Source organism: Piliocolobus tephrosceles, chromosome 1, assembly GCF_002776525.5.
Source record: "Piliocolobus tephrosceles isolate RC106 chromosome 1, ASM277652v3, whole genome shotgun sequence".
Lineage (NCBI taxonomy): Eukaryota > Metazoa > Chordata > Mammalia > Primates > Cercopithecidae > Piliocolobus > Piliocolobus tephrosceles.
The window spans coordinates 16800788-16815151 of NC_045434.1; the positions used below are offsets into that span (position 1 = coordinate 16800788).

Genomic DNA, 14364 nt, shown 5'->3' on the forward strand with positions numbered 1-14364 from the left:
GGGAGGCTGAGGCAGGAGAATCACTGGAACCTGGGAGATGGAGGTTGCAGTGAGCAGAGACCACACCACTGCACTCCAGCCTGGGTGACAGAGAAGACTCTTGTCTCAAAAAACAAAACAAAACAAAACAAAATGACTCATGGGCTTGGGCAGGTCACTTGGCTGCCCTGTACCCCAGTGATTCTAAGGTCTCCTGAAGGGAAAATGCTGGGACCTCGAGGCTGCTGCAGGGAATGCATCAAATAGCAAGAGAAGAACACAACTTTACAAAACATGGCTTGCATATAAATTTATAGTGGAAGCATAAAGGAATATATTCTTTTCAGGGAAGGAATTTTAATCCCATCTGTCACGGTTGGGGTAAAAGATCTTAATACATTCTGGCTAACCAAATATTAAGAACCATAAAGAAACAATATATCCCTCTGGATTAATTTGTTTCCAAAGAATCAGAATCCAGTAATAGGCACTAAGCACAAACACTCTACTGAGCCGAAGTCCATCTTCCTTCGATAATTCAGAGAGCACTTAAGGCTTCTGAAGTGCCTTCAGGTCACTGTAATAAGTATCCAGTGAGCAAGGCAAGCGGGGGGTGGAATAAATCAACCTGTATTGTATTTCCAATTTAATCATGTAATCCATTTCCATAAAACAATTCCTTATTGAACACTAGATGATACATGGAGTACAGATATGAACAAGACACCATCCCTGCCCTCAAACTGCTTATGATCTAGCAAGGGATGTCAGTCAGGCACACAAAAACTGTTACAGGGATTGAATGTACTCTTTTAATCATGGAGGAAAGAGAATTCAATCTGAAATTAAACTAATGGAGGAACCTGGTTAGCTCAGTTGGTTAATGGTTCTTAGGCCTTCCATGAGCTCCAAATTATGTGCCACCCCATAAAACCACCTCATGGGATTAAAGGGAAGAATGGTGCTGCATTTGGTGAAAAAGAAGTGAGGGCCGTCTCAAACACATCTTTAATTTCTACCAGAAACAAAAGGTTTTTTGCCCTTTGAGAAAATGAATGCCACAAGTCAGTCCTGATGCAGACACATTTTGTGAGTTACTCAGTTTGAACTCAGAAGAATTAAGGAAGGACAGGGTTACATCCAGAGACCTGATCCCACAGCTCTCCTATTGATAAGGTGGCACAGAAATACTAGAAATAGAGTAGCAAATCCACCACCCACTGTCCATGTTTGCAAACACACACACACGCACACACACACATACACACATTTGTACATACTCATGTAAGCACCAGGGTGAGGAACAAAGAAGGTTCTAGAACTGACATGGAAGAGGAATTATCACACTCTTCTCTCTTTATTCCCAGAAATGTCAACAAAAACATGCAAGTGTAAAATCTAATTAATCCCTACTTGGCTAACTGACCATTTCTGATATTTTAGAATGTATGTGGGTTTGGAATTGACCTCCCCTACCATTTCCTGAGGCTTCCATTGCATTTTCCCTATGATTTTTTTTTTTTTTTTTTACTTTTCTTTAATTGTGGTAACATATACCTAACATAAAATTACCATTTTTGCCATGTTTCAATGTATCATTCAGTGGCATTAAGTACATTCACATTGTTATACAATCGTCATCATCATGCACCTGAAGAACTTTTTCACCTTCCCAAACTGAAACATGGCACCCATTAAATATTAACTCCCCACTTCCCCCTGCCCCAGTCCCTGGTAACCACCATTCTACTTTCTGTCTCTCTAGATTTATTCATTGTTAATTCAACAACCTGGGCCTAAGCTTGGCCTAAAATTGGAAGTCCAACAGAAAGTGCATTTTCAACACCATCCATGTGCATGAAGGAACATTGTTGGGGGGGCCCACATGTGTGATATGAAAATAATACAAATGTTACATGGTTTGGCTGTGTCCCCACCCAAATCTCACCTTGAATTTTACCCCCATAATTCCCATGTGTTGTGGGAGGGGATCCAGTGGGAGATCACTGGAATGACGGGGGCAGTTTCCCCCATACTGTTCTCATGGTAGTGAATAAGTCTCATGAGATCTGATGGGTTTATCAGGGGTTTCTCCTTTTGCTTCTTCCTCATTTTCTCTTGCCACCACCATGTAAGAAGTGCCTTTCACCTCCCTCCATGATTCTGAGGCCTCCCCAGGCATGTGAAACTGTAAGTCCAATTAAACCTCTTTCTCTTCCCAGTCTCAAGTATGTCATTATCAGCAGCATAAAAATGGACTAACACAGTAAATTGGTACAAGTAGACTGGGGTGTTCCTGAAAAGATACCCAAAAATGTGGAAGCAACTTTGGAACTGGGTAATAGGCAGAGGCTGGAACAGTTTGGAGGGCTCAGAAGAAGACAGGAAAATGTGGGAAAGTTTGGAACTCCCTGGAGACCTGTTAAATGGCTTTGACCAAAAGCCTGATAGTGACAGGAACAATAAGGTCCAGGCTGAGGTGGTCTCAGATGGAGATGAGGAACTTGTTGGGAACTGCAGCAAAGGTGACTCTTGTTATGTTTTAGCAAAGAGACTGGCAGCATTTTGCCCCTGCCCTAGCGATCTGTGGGACTTTGAACTTGAGAGGGATGATTTAGGGTATCTGGCAGAAAAAATGTCTAAGCAGCAAAGCATTCAAGATGTGACCTGGGTGCTGTTAAAGGCATTCAGATATATAAGGGAAGCAGAGCATAAAAGTTCAGAAAATTTGCAGCATGACAATGTGACAGAAAAGAAAAACCCATTTTCTGAGGAGAAATTCAAGCCAGCTGCAGAAATTTGCATGAGTAACAACCAAATGTTAAGCCCCAGGACAATGGGGAAGACATCTCCTTGGCATGTCAAATGTCTTCACAACAGCTTCTCCCATCACAGGCCTGGAGGCCCAGGAGGAAAAAAAGGTTTTGTGGGCTGGGCCCAGGGTCCCTGTGCTGTGTGCAGGGGACTTAGTACCCTGTGTCCCAACTGCTCCAGCCGTGGCTGAAAGGGGCCAACATAGAGCTTGGGCCATGGCTTCAGAGGGTGCAAGTCCCAAGCCTTCGCAGCTTCCACTTGGTGTTGAGCCTGCAAGTGCACAGAAGTCAAGAATTGGAGTTTGGGAACCACCTCCTAGATTTCAGAACATGTATGGAAATGGCTGGATGCCCGGGCAGAAGTTTGCTACACGTGCTGGGCACTCATGGAGAATCTCTGCTAGGGCAGAGGAAGGGAAATATGGGGTTGGAGCCCCCACACGGAGTCCCCACTGGGGCACCACCTAGTGGAGCTGTGAGAAGAGGGCCACTGTCCTCCAGACCCCAGGATGGTAGATCCACTGACAGCTTGCACTATCCACCTGGAAAAGCTGCAGACACTCAGTGCCAGCCCGTGAAAGCAGCTGGGAGGGAGGCTGCACCCTGCAAAGTCACAGGGGTGGAGCTGCCCAAGACCATGGGAACCCACCTCTTGCATCAGTGTCACCTGGATGTGAGATCTGGAGGTCATTTTGGAGCTTTAAATTTTGACCACCCACTGGATTTCAGACTTGCATGGGCCCTATAACCCCTTTGTTTTGGCCAGTTTCTCCTATTTGGGACAGCTGTATTTACCCAATACTTGTACCCCCACTGTATCTAGGAAGTAACTAACTTGCTTTTGATTTTACAGGCTCACGGGTAGAAGGGACTTGCCTTGTCTCAGATGAGACTTTGGATTGTGAACTTTTGGGTTAGAAGTGCCTTTTGCCAGGCTGGGTGCCATGGCTTATGCCTGTAATCCCAGCACTTTGGGAAGCCGAGGTGGGCAGATCACGAGGTCAGGAGTTCGAGACCAGCCTGGCCAATATGGTCAAACTCCACCTCTACTAAAAATACAAAACCTAGCTGGGAGTGATGGGAGACACCTGTAGTCCCAGCTACTTGGTAGGCTGAGGCAGAAGAATCGCTTGAACCCAGGAGGCAGAGGTTGCAGTGAGCCAAGATTGAACCACTACATTCCAGCCTGGGCAACAGAACGAGACTCTGTCTCAAAAAAATATAAAATACAATAAAAGAAAATAAAGAAGTGCCTCTTGCCTCCTGCCATGATTTTGAGGCCTCCCCAGCCATGTGGAACTGTAAGTCCAATTAAGCCTCTTTTTCTTCCCAGTCTTGGGTATATCTTCATCAGCAGCATGAAAACTGACTAATACAAAATGTATACAAATATAAATCCAAATGTGTATATGTCTATACACAAATATACGTATGAACTATTTATAAACACATATACACAAAGAGAAAGGTAGACATGGATGGATATGAAGATGGAGCGAGACAGAGGGAGAGTTCTATGCAAGTGAAGCAGTCCTTCCCACTCCCTTTCAAAATCCGCCAACCGAGCAGGTCAGTCAAGGAATCGCCACAGAATCTTGCACTGGGCTTGCTGCCATCACATTCACCAACAGATACCATCCGTCTCTTTGCAAGGTGGATTGTTTTCCTAGACATGATTATTTACCAGCTGCTCTTTCTTGGAGAGGCGAGCCACTCTACCCTGTTGGGGCATTTCAGTCATCTGGAAAGCTGAGTGGACTGCAGGTACAGATGCCAACAGGTCTGCAGGCCACCAGGAGTTCCACCAGAGGCAAAGCGCTGTCGCTGTTTTTCCTGTCAGCCTCCTGATCACCCAAAGGCTAGAGGTTTGACGCCCAGGTGGCATTCCCACAGGCACGACTTCCTTACAACAGCCTCACAGTCGGAAGGGATGAATCCCACACTGAACTGGCTTTTTATTTAATTATCTACAGTCTCAGCCCAGAATAACTGAAACTGGAATTACTGTTCTGCTTGGAACAGTCTTTTAGCACAGGAGTTAGATACGTGCTAAAAGTATAAACAAAAGCAAAAGAATGATAAACCAGTCTTAACAGGGAACAGGACGTGATGTGCAAGGGACCTCGAGGGCAATGTTCCATTTTTAAGCCTGCTGGTATTTACACAGGTGTCTACTGTATTATTCTCAAACAATACATAGGAAAAAATTCATGCAATTATGAAGTAATTCAAGGGTAATGTTCCATTTCTTAAGTGGTAGTTACATAGGTACTGATTGTATTATTTTCAAACAGCACATATAAAACCTATGTGTAATTATATATTAAACACATAATTATATATAAATACAATTTTCATAACTGTGAAATATTTGATAATACTTTTTCAAGTTGGGTGCATATATGCCCCTACTGTAGTCCCAGCTACTCAGGAGACTGAGCCGGGAGGATCACTTGAGCCCAGGACTTCAAGGCTGCAATGAGCTATGATTGCTCCTATGAATAGCCACTGCACTCCAGCCTGGGCCACTTAGCAAGACCCTGCCTCTAAAAATTAATTATTAATTTTTCAAAGTCATGGTCCCTGTCCTCAACGGACCTCATGGCTCCCTGGGGAAGACAGACATGTCAACAAGCAGATGCAGACCAGGCTGTGAGCAACTCCACTGCAGGAGGCCAGGAAAGCGAACTGGCAGGTTGAGGCTTCTCAAGCCAAAAAGGAGGGTGAGGTCATTGCCGGTGGAGGGAACAGCAAGCACAGTGCGAAAGGCAGCATTGAGTGCAGCCAGCTTGAAGAAGTTCAGAACCACTGGGACTTGGGTACAGAGAGTGCGGCAGCTGTGGAGGATGAGGCAGACGATGGGATGAGAACAGGCCCAGGGTGGCTTACAGGTGGGGACCCAGAGGACAGGGCCAAGGCAGGACCTGGGCCACAGGGAAGAGAGCTGGAAACACATGCCATGCAAGTGGGAAAGCCAGGAGGGTTAAATGAGGTCGCCTAAGAAAGCAAATCCTGAAAGAAGAAGGGGGCTTGCAAAAAAAAATGACCAGAAATCACCCAAGGAAACCACACTGGGATTCCAGGAGGGGTTGGTCACAGAGGGGTTGGTCACAGAGGGGTTGGTCACAGAATACAGGCAAATTACATGCATCCCAGATGTGCCCAGGAGGATAGCTTGATCCCGGGAAGGCAAGGAGGTAATGAGCCACAGTCATGCCATCGCACTCCAGCCTGGGCAACAGAGCAACACTCTGTCTCAAAAAAAATAAAATAAAATTCATGGCGGCATCTTTTAAAAATTCTGAGGTCCAGACCACAACCAAGACTGATGAAATTACAACATCGAGGGATGGGCAGGAGAACCGCTTGAACCCAGGAGGCGGAGGTTGTAGTGAGTCAAGATCGTGCCGTTGTATTCCAGCCTGGGCAACAAGAGTGAAACTCTTTCTCAAAAGAAAAAATAGAATTTCATAGACCCAGCTAGGGAACCTAGGAGGGTAGAGAAGAGGTCTCTTCCCCTAGAGATAACTAGAGTTATTTTCAATTCATAAATAAAGATGAGGCAAAGGCACCTGGACCTGACCACGAGGGAGGTGGCGTTCAAGGTCAAGGTAAACCAGGGCAGCCTCAGCTCTGACCACAAGCTCTTTTTTGTACTGATGAAGTTCCCTGGGAGAACAACATGATCTACACACACACACACACACACACACACACAAACACACGAGAGCTCACCACGGGATCACAAAGACACTCGATCTATGTTCTCCATTGACCAATACAGTCTCAACTCTCTGATCCAATTTTTCTTTCCTTGTTATGTCTGGATCTCTCTTTCCCAACCAAAGCAAGTGGTTGAGGAAATCAGTAGCAAAAGATTCATAAACCATGTGGAAGGGTATGCTTTGAAATGCATCAAGCAGCCTCTCTCCACTGTGCTATTAATTCTCCTAAACAATTGTCTTTTTCTTTTAGTGTAAAGTGCTACTCCAAAATCTGATCGCCATCTGAGCCCTCCTCAAGAGTGCTGCTAGCTACAGATGGGTGTCTCTAATGAATTTTTTAACTGCTGCCCTAATAAAATATGGATGAACCAGAAGGAGCCCTCTGCGTAGCTGTTATTTCAAAACAACTAAACAACTTTAAGTTTCTGCTCTTATTTTTTGCAGCAAAGAGCTGCAAACTCTCCTATCCACCCTAGCAAAAGATAGCTTCTTTCATGCTTGTCCATCTCTAAAGTTCACAGTTACCTTTTTAATGCCATATTTTATGCATGGCCTTATTTTCATGGCTTTCTAAATGCCCCATTTTGCATGCCAACTTTGACATGTGTTTATTTTAAAATGATCCCAAATTTTCAGTATTTCACACAGAAACAGCACCCTGGAAGCTGGAGTCTCTTTTAAGTAAGTTCTTACTTTGTGCTAAATGTTTATAATACTCAGAATGTAAGCTCACATCAAAGCTTTGTGCCACTTTAAATGCCTGACCTTAAAAATCAAACCATTATAAAATTGCAAATGTCCTGCTCTATGGTCTTACTAAAAAACAAGGGGATATTCAGTAATTTTTTTCCACATCTTAGTGTTGGAATGTAGTGCACGGGTGTGAGGGAAAAAAAAAAAACCAGCATAACACGACTCCTATGTTATAGTGATCCACACTCTCAATAAGCTGATGTTACAATGACCTGCTGCTATATGCACAGGGGCAGGTGCTGAGCATGACCTGTAACTTACCTGGGTCTGAGATATAAGAAAACATTTATAATAGAATACAGTTGTCTTTTATCTATACTTGAGGACCCTTCTTTTATAAAATTTCTCTAGCCTTATTTCATATAGAGACACTATATATAGTTTCCAAGTTTTTTTTTTTTTTCTTTTTTACAGAGTCTCACTCTGTTGCCCAGGCTGGAGTGCAGTGGCACGATCTCAGCTCACTGCAGCCTCCGCCCCCTGGGTTCAAGCAATTCTCCTGACCCAGCCTCCCAAGTAGCTGGGATTACAGGCATGCACCACCATGCCCGGCTAATTTTTGTATTTTTAGTAGAGGCGGAGTTTCCCCATGTTGGCCAGGCTGGTCTCAAACTCCTGACCTTAGGTAATCTACCTGCCTTGGCCTCCCAAAGTACTGGGATTACAGGCATGAACCACTGCACCCAGTCTTGCAAGTTTTAAGAGGCCATGACTACATACCGAAAGCTCAATTCTGTCTGATGAATTCAAACAGCATTAGCATTTGGAGTTGATGATAACTAGACATGGGCTGGACTCAAGTTAACCTTTGTGCTGCCTACTAATAAAGAGGCTGTTTAAACCAATTAATACCTTATGGAAGACGACAGTGGGAAAACTTAGGATGTTTAAGAGAGCAAACTGTTTTCAAGCACTCATTTACATTCAAACAGTGCACAGTAATTATAAAGAATTCTTGTCTCTTCGTGCCTCTGTAATGCCTCTCCACTACAGAATCATCTTGAACAAAGCAATACATTTTACTGTTAAGAGTAAGTCTCCGGGGATGCTTTAATGCTTAAATATCTGAAGTGTGCTTTAGTTATAACAATGTTTTCTCATTGTGGAAAGCAACTAAACATTTTTATTAAATGCCTCTTAAAAGTTTTAGTATCCAAAGTGGCATATTTTATGATTTTTAAATTACTAAAATGAGGTGCTACTCTCTCTACCAATCACTCCTGTCTGATAGATACCACTTAAACTCTCAGATCAGGGCCATCTGCCAGAGGAGGCAGGAAGCGGAGGTGCTGGTTGCTCCCCTGAGGGCTGGGATTCAGAATATGGCAATGAGCTGCTCTTAGATATCTCAGCCAGGCACAGACCAGCATGGAGCTAGGTGCCTGCCCGGTCGGAAACCAAGCAATAGAAAATCACTCATGCAGTCCAAGGCAGTGCTTGCCAGGGAAGTGAGTGTCCTTCAGGGACTGAGAGTCAAAGGCATCAAAGATGGGGAATCTCCCAACAGGCACAAACTGGCCAGGAAGCTGTGACATTGCCTGGCTCCTAGAATTCAAGTCACCCGTGTGAACCCATCTTCACGATCAGCTATGCATTAGAAAAGAAAACACATGGCAGCACCCCAGGAATGACAAGACTATTAAGAGACAGAGCAACGTGGCCGGGTACGGTGGCTCACGCCTGTACTCCCAGCACTTTGGAGGCCGAGGCGGGCGGATCATGAGGTCAGGAGATCGAGACCATCCGGGCTAACATGGTGAAACCCCGTCTCTACTAAAAACACAAAAAATTAGCCAGGCATGGTGGCGGGCGCCTGTAGTCCCAGCTATTTGGGAGGCTGAGGCAGGAGAATGGCGTGAACTCGGGAGGCAGAGGTTGCAGTGAGCCGAGATCACGCCACCGTACTCCAGCCTGGGTGACAGAGCGAGACTCTATCTCAAGAAAAAAAAAAGAGAGAGAGAGAAACAGAGCAACATAGTCAAGAGAGTTCTGAAGTTGGATTGGGCTTAAGCCTATCTCTACCCCTCTTTGACTTACCCAAGCATAACTTCACCATGCCTGTTTTCTCATCTGGGGAAAGTTCATTTTAGTATCTTCCACGCATGGTAGTTGGAAAGATTGGAGAACATGAACTCATGCTCCCCTAGAGAGCCTGTGCCCTGAGGCACTTGTCCACACTGCCTCCTCTCAGTCTATAGATGATCTTATGGCCGCTAATGTCAACCATAATAGTTGAAGCAAATGTCTCCACTACATGGAGCTGCCCACCTGCCCACCAGACCGAAGAGTTCCTGTTGCTTCTCACCATGCTTCCCTGGGTTCTGGTGGGTATAAATAACACATTCATCCTCTTTGACCTCCTGTGTACAATTCCATACTGACCATCCCCCTCTGATAGCAGTCTTTCTTCAGACAAGACCAATACTATGTATTAGATGTCAATTTTTTTTATTTATGATCTCATTCCAGTCTTGCCTTCCTGAGATTACACTGCAGTCACTTTGGAGCATAGGATGTTTACACACAAGCCCTGAGTTACTTCTGTAGATGACTAATCTCATCATTATGTATGAGGTTTACCAGTTTAATATTCACAGAGAGGGTCTTACAGCAAATCAAAGTGTTGTTTTTTGGTTGTTGTTTTTTTTTTTTTTTTCTTTGAGACAGAATCTTGCTCTTGTCACCCAGGCTGGAGTGCAATGGCACGCTCTCGGCTCAACCTCCACCTCCCAGGTTCAAGCGATCCTCCTGTCTCAGCCTCCCAAGTAGCTGGGATTACAGTCATATGCCACCACGTCTGGCTAATGTTTGTATTATTAATAGAGATAGGGTTTGGCCATGTTGGTTAGGCTGGTCTCGAACTCCTGACCTTAGGTGATCCACCTGCCTCGGCCTCCCAAAGTGCTGGGATTACAGGCATGAGCCACCGCACCTGGCACAAAGTGTTGGATTTTAATTCGGTCAGTTCTCATCTGGGTGATCCTTAGCAAGTTACTTAGCCTGTCCAGGTCTCAGTTTGCTCATCTGTAAAATGGGGATAATCCCACCTGCTCCATAAATTTTAGTTTCTTTCCCCAAGTTGTTCTGAGCACCTGAAGTCATTCCTTTATTCCGATAACATTTTGGAATTTTCCAGCACAGTCTTTAAAAAGAGAGAAGAGCTATGAATTTTCTCCCTTTTTCCTTCTTTGTGGGAGGAAAATCTGTTCATCAGTTAAAGTAATATTATTCAATGGTCCGCTTCAGACTTAGGTTTTGGGGGGTTTTGTTTTGTTTTGCTTTTCTGTTTTATCTTCCTAAGAGAGTAAAATGCAGTAAAGAGAAAATAAATGGGTGTGGGTGAATAGAAAAACAGAGAAGTCAGTAGAAATTTACAAACCATCAGGAAAATATCATCTAAGCTGTAGGCAACTTTTGACAAGTATAAGAAACTCATGAAAATTTTAATAGATCTGTGTTTTACCCTAGAGTTACAAAAACCTTCCAAATGTGTGCGCCGTGACCAGACACTACTCTAACAATCTCTCCTTTTCCTTAAGGGAGAGGTTAAAGGGAAAAATGACATTTCACACACTCTAAACACTCAAAATCAGTTTTTCCCCTCCCTCTTTGTTTACCTTCTCAGTCTCTGGGCTAGCTTTCTAACCCCTGGCAACATCCAAGGGCCTATTTCTTTTTTAAAAGGGTCTTTAATAGCTAAAACAAACTAGATAAGTCTGTTTTTCTCTAGAATTAGCTTTAAAACTGGAGCTAGCTCTTGCTGAGGGAATAGAGCTTTCTTGGTACACAGCTTATTTTGAAATAAATGAAGCAATCCTGGATAATAAATTGGCTTTAATTCACTTATTGCACTGAAGGAATGTGAAAATGAGATTGGTAAATTGCTACACTGGTCTTTGAGGAATTTGGGAGAATAGGAGACATGTCAACACACTAGAAAGACAAATATCAAATTTATTTTATTTAAACAGGAAATAAGAAATGGGGAAAAGACAATAGTATTTCTTAAGGACTCTACTGTGGATCAGGCATGGTAAACCATGGGAGAGGTAGAGGTCATAAATGTCTGGATTTTACCAAAAGGATTTAAGACGTGGCCTCTCCTGATTTCCACGTGTGGAAGTGGAGGCCGGAGACACAGAACGGTGGGACAGGTAGATGGATTTGTAGCTGGGGAATAACAGTTTCAGGCCAAGTGGCTCTAAATCCTAAATGGTCACAGGGAAGGTCCCACAGGGCTCTTTCCTTTGACCTGTCCTCTTCAACATAATAGATGATAGCATCAGGACCTAAAAATGTTCCAAAGGATTGAGACTAATATACCACTGTTATATATCAAGACAAAGTAGAAATAATTTAACTAAACAGAGAGAAAGGAGTACAATATACCAGCAGACGCTGGGCATGGTGGCCCACGCCTGTAATCCCAGCATTTTGGGAGGCCGAGGCGGGTGGATCACTAGGACAAGAGTTCGAGACCAGCCTGACCAACATGGTGAAACCCCATCTCTACTAAAAATACAAAAATTAGCTGGGTGTGGAGGCACATGCCTGTAATCCCAGCTACTTGGGAGGCTGAGGCAGGAGAATCGCTTGAACCCAGGAAGCAGAGGTTGCAGTGAGCCGAGATCGTGCCATCGCACTCCAGCCTGGACAACTCGGGGGACTCCGTCTCAAAAAAAAAAAAAAGAAAGAAAGAAAGAAAAAACAAATGCAATATACCAGCAGACTAGAGCTATTTGGAACAGAAAAATTGAGCTCATGGAGGAAAAGATGTCACACATTGGACAAGGAAGTAAGAAGGATCTTGAAGACAAGAGAAGACAAAGACAGAGAAAGCCCTCAGCCAGAGAGCTGCCAAGGGATGAGGGCAATGGCGCGCACGGGCCTCTGTGGCTGTCTCTCACACAGCATCTTTAAGGATGTGGCCCAGTTGTACACTGGTACCTTCTAGGGTCTCTCAGCCACCTCGAGAGACCTACAAGCCCAGGAAATTTTGAGAGTAAATGTACATGTATGAGAGAGAAATGTACAAATAGCATCTCTATCTGATGATAAGGTGAACTATTTTCTTAGGGTCAGAAATCCAGTTCCAACCAGTTCACAATAGATCCTCCTTCCTGCCTACGTCTTTGTCTCTGAGATTGAGTGTTAACAACCACAAAGGCAACAGAGCTAAGCCACACTAAAATGTGCATTAGGGTAGGGCTGGGGAAGAGGCAGGGAGACAAACCCCAGAACCCAGCGATCATCTCAAAGCAAAAAGATGTGTCATTTTGGCGGGTCCACCAAGAGAGTGCGACACTTTGTGGGTGGGAGTAGCCTAAGGACCAATAAGCAGGACACATACGGATGCCTCTGAATCTGTATAAAGCCCCCACCAGGTGTGTAAGAGTATCGACGGTCTCACTTTTTCGTTATCAATAACATCTTTTAAAGAGATATTTTCTTTTTACACCCTTACTGTTGGAAGTCTCTCATCAGCTTTGTTTTAAATCCACCAATTCAGAGACTATGCTTGTGGGCACATTTTCAATTACACCACTAATCTTGGGAAAGGACCAGACAGGATTAAAATCCTTCCAGCCTCCAAAAGAGCCCCAGTGACAGCAAAGGTAAGCCTGGGCAGGGGTAGGAATGGGGTGAAAACAAAGGGACATCTGGAACACTACACAAATCCTCGCTCCTTCTGGGTGAGTTTCAAGGTTATTTGGGGAATTTTTTTCTGTCATCAGGCTGTGTCGTTATATTGGCTATAAGTTCATTTAACTTTGCTCTTAGGCAGAACTACATACACATGGCCACGAAGACCATACAAAGCTGCTTTTCTTACAGTTTCCTACAATGCTTAGCATAACATATACAGGTACTCTGTGTAAGCAACAAGTGCTTCAGTGTACTGCAGAGGGCCGCTCTGATGATGTCTGAGATCACCGAGCTGAGGCTGCACACCCAGGTCACACCTAGCCTGGTGACGAGACAAAAAGAACATCAGTTGTTTCCCTGCACTTCGTATTTTCTTTGTGTTTAAATTAGACAGGACATTAGAAAATACGTGGTAAACTCCAAAGTGCCATAGAAATGAAATGTTTTACTATTGCTACTTTCTACATGTTGATAACATGGTCTTATCCCAATAGCTATGGATCAAATATTATTATAGTACCAGCCCAGTGACTGCCCACGTTATTCAATTCCCATTACTCTTCCTCCCAAAATCACAAAGCTTTAAAATCGCACATATAACAGATGTGACGTAGAAAAGAATCAGAGAGGGATTGGAAAAATAAAAATAAAAAACTAGCTTGACAGATCTGACATAATCTGATGTCCATTTACGCAATCATAAACTCACTGAGCACGTACTAAGTGCCAGACATATTCTAAGCTCTTAATACATTTTATGTCAATTAATTCTTGCAAAACTGAATGAGGTAATGATCATTATCACCTTATTTTTAAGATAAGATCACTGAGGTTTATAGGAAATAAGTAACACAGCTGGTTAGTGCTAGCTCTGCTCCAGGACTAGATCCCAGGAAGTCTGGCCTCATTCCTACCCTATTCTGCACACAATGGGCACTGGCTTTTTATGCGAGGGTCTGGGATAAATGCACATGTCTTAGTGATTGAGAAATGGAGGAGAAAAGTTTATTGACAATGCATCTTATGATCACTTCAAAGACACCTACTTTGTACCCAGCAGGGTTATAAGCATTTTACAAACATTAATTCATTTCATCTCACAGCAGTGCTATTACTAACCCCCTTCTACAAATGAGGAAAACTGAGGAATCAAGAGGTTAAGTAGCTTGCCCAACCTCACATGGCTAACAACTGGAAAATTTTAAATTAAAACTCAGGCAGTTTTCTCCATAACTATGCTCTGAACACTATATTGCTTCTTAAAACCATGAGAATATATGCCAAATACTGTAAAATATGGATAAAATTAATGGCAGACACTAAAACCAATACAACCTTCTCCAGTTCTTAAGGAGTGTTTTTGTAAGGTCCTTTACTCAGGAGAATGGAGAGTTCAAGCATGTGTCGGGCTGGGGAGAAGATAATCTAGGAAGATTTACCATAGGCCA

At 43.7% G+C, this 14364-nt stretch overlaps 1 protein-coding gene across 7 annotated transcripts in view; it reads right to left on the bottom strand.

Annotated features, from left to right (window-relative positions):
• DISC1 (DISC1 scaffold protein) overlaps positions 1–14364 on the bottom strand; it is a 406407-nt gene that overhangs the window by 343224 nt on the left and 48819 nt on the right. The gene's annotated exons all lie outside the window — the stretch shown is intronic.